The 12,562-nt window shown below is 37.1% G+C and overlaps 1 long non-coding RNA gene across 1 annotated transcript; it reads right to left on the bottom strand.

Moving 5' to 3' along the window:
• Positions 1-469: 469 nt before the first annotated feature.
• LOC128250228 (uncharacterized) lies at positions 470-11,913 on the bottom strand. The gene is made up of 2 exons (XR_008266301.2): positions 11,244-11,913; positions 470-1,305 (listed from the first exon to the last, which is right to left on the bottom strand). It is a non-coding gene; the product is annotated as an uncharacterized LOC128250228 (long non-coding RNA).
• Between the last annotated feature and the right edge of the window lie 649 nt (positions 11,914-12,562).

Here is a 12,562-nt window from a genome sequence, read left to right as displayed (position 1 = left end):
CGCAGAAAATACACTGAAAATGACTACAGAAATCAACCGTCTGTAGTTAATTTCTGTAGTTATTTTCAGTGTATTTTCGGCGATTTAAATAAGAGTTTTGACTGTTGTTTCCAGCAGGTTGACATACTTAGTATGTCCTTTGGTTAATGTTTATCCTTCAGCTATTTAATCCTATTTTGGGCCTGCAATCGCCTATATTATTGATTCTGTTATTATCATTTTTAATTGTTACACTTGATAATAATAGAGTCAATAATATCTTCGTAAATATTTTCTCCTGAATTATTTGCGCTGTATATGTATGTATGTATGTATGTATGTATATATATATATATATATATATATATATATATATATATATATATATATATATATGTGTGTGTGTGTGTGTGTGTGTGTGTGTGTGTGTGTGTATGTATATATATAAAACAATCAGAAATGTTGAACATGAAGACATCAGATGCAAATCTTACGTGACAGAAAAAACAAAAGAAAACCGTTTAATCAGATCCAAAAGAACAAACTTAAAAATCCATCATAAGATGGTGTGATTTGGTTTTTCTCAAATGAGAAAAACTTTGACCAGGACCAGAAAACTAACAGAAGAAATGACAGATGGTTATGTGCAGATCCTTCTGCGGTTCCAAGAGTAATGCACACAAAATTTCCTGCAAGTTTCATGGTTTTGGGTATTGTTAGCAATGAAGGACATATGATACCTCCTCACTTTTTCCCACAAGGCCTTTAGGATGAATACTGCTGCGTATATTGAGACCATCACACAAAGCTCAAATGACACAAGAACGGATGGCCTACAATTTGCATTATCATATCACCCCCGATATTTGACCTCCTAATTCTCCAGATCTCAATTCACTGGACTACTATGTATGAAGCATCGTTGAGAAAAATGTCAATGAACGTACATATATACGTACATACATGTATGTATAACCCCTTCAACTAACTCCACTTGTCACGCTAATCTCAGGTCAGAATCTTTTCGTCAAATGCTCATATGTAATCTGCCAAGTCAGGTTTCTTTTCTTTCTCTCTTTCGCTTCCCCTCTCTCTCTTTTTCTTTATTTCGCTTCCCCTCTCACTTTCTCTTTCGCTTTCTCTCTGCCCTTCTCGCCTTCCATTTTGTACCGTCTGCTCTTCTAATCGTCTGCTCAGCTCCGCCCAGCAGACGACGCTTTCTTTTCCATTCGCTTGGTTCAACGTCTCTAGTTTCAGCTCCCTACTTGTTTCTTTTCTTATCACTTGCCTCTCGCTATCAATTTCTCCTTGAAAGAATCACAGCCTCTGAAAATAGTCGGCAAAAAATAACAGTAAATCATTTAAAAAAGCAACAGAAAATGAACAACAAATGGGTTGGTTTAATCACTGACTTTCAACCACCCCTCTCTCTCTCTCTCTCTCTTTCTCCTTCTCGCCGTCTTTGTCTCTCTATCTCTTTCCTTCTCTCTCCCTCTGTCTCTCTGCCTTTCTCCCTTTCTCTTACATGCTCTTCCGTTCCGTCTTTCCTGTTTGAATTTCTTTCGTTGTTCCACCTTGCGTAAATCTTAATTTTCTCCATTTCTATCCCGATCGAATTTCTTTCTTTTTGCTCTTCCATTTTTTATTCTTTCCTTTATTCTTTTCCCCTCACTTTAACTCTTCCTCCGTCAAACACACACACACACAAACATTCTCTTCTTTCTTTCTTTCTTTCTTTCTTTCTTTCTTTCTTTCTTTTTCTTTCTCCCCCCCCTCTCTCTCTCACGTACTTCTTTCTCGATTTCCTTTTCCTTTTTCTTGATTCCTTCTTCCCTTCCTTTCTTCTTTAACAATCTTTTCACTTCTCTTTACCCTTCATCTCATCCCAACTTCCACATCTATATCTATATCTCCTTGCTTTCTTTGACACTTATCTTCCTTTCATCTTGCATATGTTTGCGTGCGCATATATATGCGTATACGTATATACACATACATATATAATTACATACATACATGCTCAATACACACACACACACACACACACACACACACACACACACATACACACACACACACACACACACACACACACACACACATACTTGCTGTAAACAGTTAGAATTTGGAAGGTGGAGAAAGAAAGCCCCCACCATGTTAAAGTCAAAGGGGAAAAAAAAGGCAAAGCGTTGCGTTAGAAGAAGAACTTCATTTCACCCCTTTAATTCCCTCTTGGGCAAGCCACCTTCCTTTTATCACTCATTCGAAATGCCATTTTTTTCAATCAAAACGGGGCGTTCCACGTCTTATCATGGCCTCCGGTTAGACGTACTGCTGGAGAACATACGGGCTTTTAAACTATTTATTACAAAATCAGCTGTAGTGGGTTCACTGATGAATCTGACCCCATTTTTAATGTAGTGTTTCATTTTCTCATCTTCCCCCTAATTATATTTGCTCTTAAGAGAGAAAATACAGAGATGGCCAAGGCGATAGGTAAGGTCTTCGTTTTTCTTTATCATAATGCATCGCAGACATTAAAACGAACCACAAAAGGATCCTAATCATGGTCGTTTGCTTTCCTAGAAATAGCAGCCAAACTTTCCATATAGAATACGGTATATCCTCTGAATTTGTGGAGGCGCAATGGCCCAGTGGTTAGGGCAGCGGACTCGCGGTCATAGGATCGCGGTATATATATATATATATATATATATATATATATATATATATATATATATAAAGTGTAGTATATTGCCACTCTCTAGTACCTCTGTCAAATGAATCGCCAAAATCGACCTTTCATTGTTTATAATCTGTACCTGTTTCTTTGGTTACGAAATAAGCTACACAAAACGTGTTTTTGAATTACGTGTATTTACTTTATATACATATATGAGTTGAAAACTTTCTTTTAGCATACTGGCGTGGGTTGGAGAGTTATTAATGTAGAAAGTTGTTATCTCAGCTACTAGTAGTTGAGACCTGCGTAATCTAGACGGTGTTTTTAAATTTCATTATTCTCTTTAATTGGGGCAACGCCGGGTATTTCTACTAGTAAATATATAGTATAACATATTGTTAATGATATACAGATATACATATAAGTTCGAGCATGTACATCCATATGTGAACATGCGCGTGCATACACACACACACACACGCAAACACACACACACATGCAATCACACACACAAACACGCACACGCACACACACATACAGGCACACATACACTAGTCAAACATTTTTGTGTGTAAGTGTGTGTTTGTGTGTGTAGGTATGTATGTATAGGTACATATCTAGATATACATGTGTTATCGTGCAGTTACTGTTAATACTTCATTTAGAGAATTAACATTGCTTATATATATATATATATATATATATATATATATATATATATATATATATATAGGAGAATATACAAATAATAACAACAGACGAGGACAGGTGGTGTAAATAACAAAAGGATATATTAGTATGACGCTCGGGAATACGGAAAGTCTTTGACGTTTCGAGCTACGCTCTTCAACAGAAAGAATACGGAGATAAGGAGAAAAACACGGAGAAAAAAAATTGAATAGTGTTCAGTCAACGGTCAATCATAATAATGGCCGATCATATGTGTGTGTGTGTGTGTGTGTGTGTGTGTTGTGTGTGTGTGTGTGTGTGTGTGTGTGTGTGTCTGTGTGTATGTGTGTGTGTGTGTGTGTGTGTGTGTGTGTGTGTATTTATATATGAAGATACAACGGAGAAATATATACACGCAGAAATATACATAAATATACCGACATATATTTACGTACATATATATAAAGCGACGCACGCAGCACGAAAACAACTCCATGAAGCAAATCAGAAACAAATCTATAGAACCGAGCAATAATTCTAAAGGGAACATTTATGAGATCCTTCAGCTGGTTTATATATGGCTAGATAAGGGGTATAAGAAGAAGATAAGCGGGAAAAAAGGGTTTCCAAGTTATGTGCTGAGCACTTCACTGCCCCTTCCCTCCTGCTGGTGCAAATTAGTCAACATTATCGTTATCTGCTGGTTAGATCTTTCTACCAAACCGGATATAATATATGTATGTATGTATGTATGCATGCATGTATGTACGTGTGTGTGTGTGTGTGTGTGTATGTGTGTGCATGTATGTGTGTGTGTATGTACGTGTGTATGCGTGTGCATGTGTGTGTGTGTGTATATATATATATATATATATATATATATATATATATATGTAAGAGTGTGCGTGTGTCTGTGAGTGTGCACGCGCGCGTGTATGTGTGTACGTGTTTGAATTGTTGCTGCTGTTGCATGAGTATATATTTGTGCATGGACATACACGCATGTGTGTATCTATCTATCTATCTATCTATCTATCTATCTATATATATATATATATATATATATATATATATATATATACACACACACATATATAATGCGCAGGGGTGGCTGTGTGATAAGAAGCTTGCTTCTCAACCACATGGTTCCAGGTTCAGTTCCACTGCGTGGCACTGCACATATGTGTCTTCTACTATAGCTTCGGGCCGACCAAAGCCTTGTGAGTGGAAATATATGTATATATATTTATGTGTGTATGTCTTTCTGTGTGGTCCAATCTCTCCCGAATGTCTGCAGTAACTACGTTTGATTAAGTAAAGACACACAACACCTACAGCCAGGTACACCTTATTAGGAATGAATAAATAAATAAAGCAGGAACGAAGACAGTTGACAAGTACGGGCTCGGGGAATGAAACGGTGTTTATTTACAGCGTAAACCTTGACTTGACGTTGCCTTTTGAACACAGGGAAAACACTGAGGGGTCACGTTTTGTACAAAGGTGGTGCGGTGGGGTGAAACGGGGGAGGTGCTTGTGTGTGTGTGTATTCGTGTGTGTGTGTGTGTGTGTATGTGTGTATTCGTGTGTGTGTGTGCCTGTGTGCAGAAACGTTTACGTGTGTGTGAGTGTGTGTACTTGTGTAACTATGTGACGGACGAAGGAACGGCGAGAGCGAGCGAGCAAGCGAGCGGGAGAGAGAGAGAGAGAGAGAGAGAGAGAGAGAGAGTGTGTGTGTGTGAGAGAGAGAGAGAGAGAGAGAGAGAGAGAGAGCGAGAGAGTGAGAGAGAGAGAATGAGAGTGAGAGAGAGAGAGAAATAGGGAGAGAAAGACGGACAGAAATAAATGGAAAGTTTATGTATGTGTGTGTGTGTGGGAGTGTGCGCGCGCAAGAATGCTGTAGTATATGTATATATGTATGTATGTATGTATGTATGTACGTACGTACGTATGGATGTATGGATGTATGTATGTATGTATGCTTCGTTTTATGCATGCGTTCTCATGCATATAGTTGCATATCTAGACATTCTCATGTTTATATATATATAAATATATATATATATATATATAAATATATAGACACATACACTACACACATACACACGCATGCTAGCGTACACGCAGACTCTCTGTGTTTGTGTGTGTGTGTGTGTGTGTGTGTGTGTGTGTGTATGTGTGTGCTCGCGCGCGTTTGTCTGTCGACTCGTCGTCGTGTCTGACCACTTTTTTACGCCCCCTTTCTTTTCTGAGAGACACGCTCTACCTTCCTGTCATGGAGTCTTCAAACCTCTACCCCCACCCGCTGCTGATCACTTGAAGCTTCCACTGCAGATCCTACAGGTGTATGGCATCCACCACCCACTACATTTCTTGATTACCCTTGGTGACACGTTAAGGTGTGCCTTGTTAAACCTGTCTTTGCCCGGCCAATTTGATTACAGTTTTCAGCTCTTCAAAATGTCAGCCTCGCTTGATTTCAAGTGGTTGAGTACGACCGTAGTAGGTATATATATTGACTCCTTCTTTGTTCCTGGCTCCGCCGGTATCTTTTGACCTTTACGCGTTTTATTCATTGGACTGCGGCTATGATGGGGCATCGCCTTCAAAACTTCATTCTATTGCTTCTCACCAGGGGTTTGTATGGCCCTTTAGGGTCCATATAAGATTTTGTCGTTTATATTCATGTGCAATAAATTGCTTGCATTTCTACAATTTACAAAATATTTCTATGTTTTATACAATTCTTTTAATTGTTTACTTGTTTCAATCATTTAACTGCGGCCATGCTGGAGCACCACCTTAAAGGTTTTAGTTGAAGAAATCGACCCCCGACTTAGTCTTTATAAGCCTAGTCATTATTCAATCGGTCTGTTTTTGCCGAACCGTTATGTATATATGTATATATATATATATATATATATATATATATATATATATATATATATATATATATATATATATATATATATATGCATACACATGCATACACGTTTATACACACACACACACACACACACACACACACACACACACACACACACATATATATATATATATATATATACATTCATATATTTATATTTGTACACATACATACATACGCACGCGCATGTACACACACACAAACACACACAGAGTTAAAGATACATACACATGCAATGAAAAAAAAACATTATTCGATAGAAAACAGACGCCCTTAAAGTTTGCGCAGAAGTCTCGTTTAAGGAACAGGAATTGGATGGGAATATTTGCAAACACAGCAATAATGGCCATGTCTTGGCGTTGTTACCTTTGATGGATTCTGGTGTGTGATGCTGACTCATTTGTATACATCTGTAAAGACTTGGTGTGGCAGAGAAGGTGGTGGTGGTGGTGGTGGTGGTGGTGGTGGTGGTGGTGGTGGTGGTGGTGGTGGTGGTGGCGGTAGTGGTGACGGTGGTGATGATAGTGGTGGTGATGGTGGCCGTTGTGGTGACGGTGGGATTAGTGGAAGAGATGTCCAAGGAAGTGGTTTGCGTCTGTCTTTGTGTCTGTAAGTCTTTCTGTGTGTTTGTATGAGCGAGCGTTTGTGTGTGCGTTCGTGTGTGCGTGTGTGTGTATTTATGTGTGCACAAGTCTACGTCAACTTTCTGCTTACAAAATTCAATTCTAGCGGTTGTATGTGTGTGTGTGTGTGTGTGTGTGTGTGTGTGTGTAGTCGTTACTGAATTTAAAGAAGAATAGCACTAAGAAATGACAAAAAGGTACAAAAAGTGAAAGGGTGACGATAAGAAGAAGAAGAAGAAGGAAATAAATAAATAAATAAATAAAGAAAGAAAGAAAGAAAGAAAGAAAGAAAACGATCAGAATATATATCGTTAGTGTGGGACGAAATGGAAATAAAATTTTAAAAAATTGAGGAAACAAAGACGGAAGGAAAGTAAGCAAATGATGACAAGGTAGCCTTGGGGAAGTACGAGGGAGGACGAGAGAAAGAGAGAGAGAGAGAGAGAGTAGTGAGGATTTAAGTTTTAATATGAACACCGCCATCTTTGTTGCTTGTACTTCCGGCAGACGACACATTAGTATTGTTAAGGATGAGCACAGCATATGTATTTACGTAGGTTTAAAGCACTCCATGTACAGGATTACCTAATTTAATGTGAAAAATGCTAATTTGATTTCAGCTGCTTGAAGGCGATCGTCGTCAACAGACAAGACAATATATTCTGTCGCGTGGAATGTCTGCATTTTCCTTTCCTAGCAGTCAGCGTGGTTCTCGAGCTGTCGTTGAATTGTACGTGTCTTTCTCCTAGACGTGGAACGAATATCTAATAATTTGTGTATGATTGCGTGTAATAGCTGTTATTAAGCTAGTGTCAGTGAGGCGTGTTGTGTGTTTCGAGATATCAAGCAGTGACGAAGAAAGGTCTTCAGTCCAATGAAGTTATGCGGAAATTCGACAGACTGTAGTTTAATAATAGTAATTCTAACGAAGTTATGCCACCAAATACAATAAACTTGTAGTAGCCGAAAAGCAGATGTTTCAACTAAGATGCTGTAATACACACACACACACACACACACACACACACACACACACACACACACACACACAAGAGCACAACATTGCTCACACACACGTATTTGGGTCCATACGGCAGCTTTGCCGAAATTGTTTCGAGTGGATGTCAACGATTTTCAATGGACACGGAGATGTTTCAATACAATATTCTATTTATATTACTCTGTTTTTTTTTTCTTTCTTCCTTATTTTCTTTCTTCCAAAGAATCTAGGGCTCTTAGCTTAGATTTTCTTGGGGCTAGCCAGATTGGAGCAGCGTTGGATGTAACCAGCCGAAACTGCAATGACGATCTCGACCTCGACTGAAGATAGAAAGCTGTCCGACGAACGGGAACGTGAACCTCTGAGTAACAGTTTTTGCGATATTTCTACTGCTTTTAAATAAAGCATATTACTCTACCTTTGGTATTTGAATACTCTATTCCACCTTGTTTCACATTTATGTGCTTACTCCGGTATATATATATATATATATATATATATATATATATATATATATGTGTGTGTGTGTGTGTGTGTGTGTGTGTGTGTGTGTCTGTGTGTGTGTGTGTATGCATTTCGTTATGTATGACCAAGATACTATTTTGCTGTGCTAAATTATTTTAAGCTTGAGGTATTTCCAGATATTAATACTCACATATAGATAACAATTTCCTTTCCAATATATTCTTGCTATCAAGAGAGACATTTACCAGGTATTAATATAAATCATAGTCATTTCGTCATATTAATATGTTTTCTTAGAGATAAATTTTGAAATTGGAATGAGGCGTTTCGTTTCCATTTATCATTTCCCGTATAATATAAAGTCCACCGTTAGTCAGAGATTAATTAGCACCTGTCAAAGGTAGCAGGTGTAGTTTTTGGTTTTTGCCTCTATAGATTTGCTGGATTTATGGATTTATGTGTGTTTTGTTATTCTTTGATGCTTTAATGTTTGTATATAGTTAATACATTTACCTCGATGCGTGAGATCAGTCTCCTAGTTTAGCGTGCTAAATAGATTTAAATATCAGGTATTTTCATCTGTTCTTTTGTTCTTTTTATTCGTTTCAATCATGCAACCGCGGTTATGCTGGAGCAACAAGGTGATTTTGCACTTTTACGTATGATCTTTCTTTAGCTGGTTTCTTCAGGGTGGTGGGGTTTCACATCATCACTCCTGTGTGTGCTCTTTGCTTTGATTGTTGGCCCGTTGCTCTCATCTGTGCCTCATACCGGGCCGTTGGTTGGTTCATCTGGTATTGTGGAGAGGAAAATGTCTAGTTCCTTTCTGAAGACATTTACGTCCACATTATGCAGGTTTCTTAATTTTTGTGGCAAGGCCTTTCTACACTAAGAGAATTGTGGGTCTTTGTTTTCGACCTAAACGAGTTTGGATTAATATTATTTGAGATATATAGAAATATATTTCGATAGTTGTAGATTCTATTTATTTAATTAGTTTGTCTGTTATAATTTTTAAAAAAATTTTAATTGTAATTGCTATGTAGTTGAAAAGTTAACGCTCACATTCATAATACATAGGCATTTGAATTAATTTTTGTACAATCCAGTCGTTCTTTCAAACGGAATTTTGTCTGTCTTTAAGCCAAAGCTCTGGTGAGACTTATATAAGTGGACTGAATTGTTTATAAATCAAATAAGTTCTATAGCGATAGCTATTAATATATAGATATATTTATCTATCTATTTATTTATTTACACACACACACTCACAAACATCACAGTTCTTTTCTTGTTATGTTATACATATCCATGTATGTATGCCCGTATGTATGTATATGTATGTGTACGTATGTATATATATGTACAGAAGCATACAGGCCGTCGGAGACAAGTGCTAATATCCATGCCATTGAATGCGTTTATAGACCGTCGCCTTTAAAACCATTATCATCCTGGATGCTGTGAAAATATCAATTTTCCACCATGCGTTATTTCAATCCCACCTACTCGCTCCTTCTTCTTTCTACTCGATGACGGAAATCTCTAACCCTTCCTAACCCCATTCATGATTACGACATAAACATTTATTCAAGTGGTCTTGAAAAGAAATATTTGAGAGACTTATTTGAAATAGAAAATCAAGATGCCTGTATGTGTGTGTGTGTGTGTGTGTGTGTGTGTGTGTGTGTGTGTGTGTGTGTGTGTGTGTTTGCGTGTGTGTGTGTGTATGCATGTATTTATGTATGTTATATTTGTATACTCACATCCCATCCATATATGTGTTCGTGTGTGGTTGTGTATATATGTGCATGTGTGTGTTTGTGCGTATAATTATTTTTCAATATACATCAAGAATGCAACTTAAAAGCAGGAATCTAGTTAATATACATACATAGATACACAAGCACACACACACACACACACACACATATGTAGGTCTTGCCGACTTTTATAGTCCCAGCTATCCTGATCATTATTTGCAGCATATGAATTAAGAATTTGCATTCTGTATGTATGTATATATGTATGTATGTATGTATGTATGTATGTATGTATGTATGTATGTATGTATGTATAAATCTCTACTGATTCACCAGAACCAATAAATTTCAGAACTCAACATAATAAGCATAGAATATTAATTTATTATAACTGAAAGCCTCCTAATCCCACCACTTTTGAGTTACAAGTTTTCGATCATTCAGCTCGTAATTCGAGACTGGTTTATATTTGAATAATTTGTTGTTTGAATATATTTTCGAAATATTTGAAAATTATGAAAAAAAAAACCCCCAAAAAAACGTTTATCTTTGTTCTTCAAAAAATATATATATATTTGTGAACTACTCATGCAAAAACAGCTGCTTGAAGCTCACTCTTTTTCACTGTATTTCAAGCTTTTGTGTCGTGTTGTTTGTGTGTGTGTGTGTGTGTATGTGTGTGTGTAATATTGTGATTCATGAATATCACTTTTACTTTAACTGAGCTTTCTCGGTAAATCACTTTCATCCGTATTGGCCTACTATTCTATTCCCCACCATTTCTTATTTTGATTTTCATCACAACAGGGAGATATATAAAGAAGCAAATTATTCAGTATCGAATAAAAGAAAGAAAAAAATATTACAAAAAAAAAGAAGAAAAAAGAATCCCTTAGAATACAAACATAAATAAACGAATTTTTTTTTACTCAGTGACCGATCCCTTCGCAATTGGTTGCGGTAAATAATGGGATATAGTACAATAATTACGATGTCAATCGTCAACGGAGCATGAGAGAAATACAATAGACCATGGGAAAGAAAATAATAACAATATAAGATATAAGATAACCACACAACCTATAAAATCGTATTAAAAAAAAACGATACACACAAATAAAAATGCAAAACAAACCTAAACAAAAAATGAACTAAATAAAAACGAATGAAGCAGACTTTGCGTGGCAGACATATTTTCTTCACTTTCACAGCAGGTGAATAACAACTTGAGACGAAAAATAAATAAATAGATGAATAAAAAAAAAAAAATTGTTTGACGATTGTTCATTCCATTCGACTGTAGTTAGTGTCAGATTTTATCAGTGGAATTTTCGTTTGATCTGATGAACGCTTCTGTTTTAAACTCAGTTGCGATGTTTCATTCTTATACATTCTGCAACAGCGTCTTCCCGCCTCTCCTACGCATGGATCACAAAAAATGGAAGCGGTGGATTGTTTCCCTTTTCCTTTTTTTTTTTTTTCGTTGGTTGAGTTTTGTTTTGCATGCGTATACGATTAGCTGAATGTGTGAGTTTGTGCGTGTGGAAGATAAATAGATATATAGATAGATAGATAGATAGACGGTTGTCTGGCGGTGGTGGGGGACATTCTGTCTCTCTTTCTTTCACACACACACACACACACACACTTCATAAACAATATTTCGACCGCTTTTAAATAACATTTATGGAAATTTAAGATAGCGAGCTGGTAGAATTGTTTGCACGCCGGGCGAAATGCTTAGTAACATTTCGTCCGTAGGTTCTGAGTTCAAATGGTGCCGAGGTCGACTTTGCTAACGTTTCTTATTTCTTTATTGTTCACAAGGGGCTAAGCATAAAGGGGACAAACAAGGACAGACATAAGGATTAAGTCGATTACATCGACCCCAGTGCGTAACTGGTACTTAATTTATCGACCCCGAAAGGATGAAAGGCATAGTCGACCTTGATGGAATTTGAACTCAGAACATAAAGACAGACGAAATACCGCTAAGTATTTTGTCCGGCGTGCTAACGTTTCTGCCAGCTCGCCGCCTTTTAATCCTATTATATGGGTATAAACGGAATATTACTTTTTAAATATGTGTTTGGTGAATACCAGTTACTGCATCGGTATTTGGTTGAAAATTAGTGAGTTTTAGCCATTAACCACTTAACATATTATCCCGTATATTTTCGTTCAGAGATGTCTAGTAAATATTTTTAAAAATTAAAAAAAAAAAAGATAATAAATGCGCCCCTTTAAAGCCTAACCAGGCTCACGGGGTCGGTTTCCCAGTTTCAATGGCGTATGTGTTCTGCAGCTGGACGGGATGCTAGTCCATCGCATCGTCACTCATTTTTGCCAGCTGAGTGGAGTAACGTGAAATGAAGTGTTTTGCTCAAGAACACAACGCGTCGCCCGGTCCAGGAATCGAAACCATAATCTTACGATCATGATGCTGACACCCTA

The sequence above is a fragment of the Octopus bimaculoides genome, chromosome 20, assembly GCF_046866305.1.
Source record: "Octopus bimaculoides isolate indiv1 chromosome 20, ASM4686630v1, whole genome shotgun sequence".
In the NCBI taxonomy this organism is placed as follows: Eukaryota; Metazoa; Mollusca; class Cephalopoda; order Octopoda; family Octopodidae; genus Octopus; species Octopus bimaculoides.
Note: the sequence above shows the minus strand (reverse complement) of the source record. Positions and strands in the feature narration are given on the sequence as shown.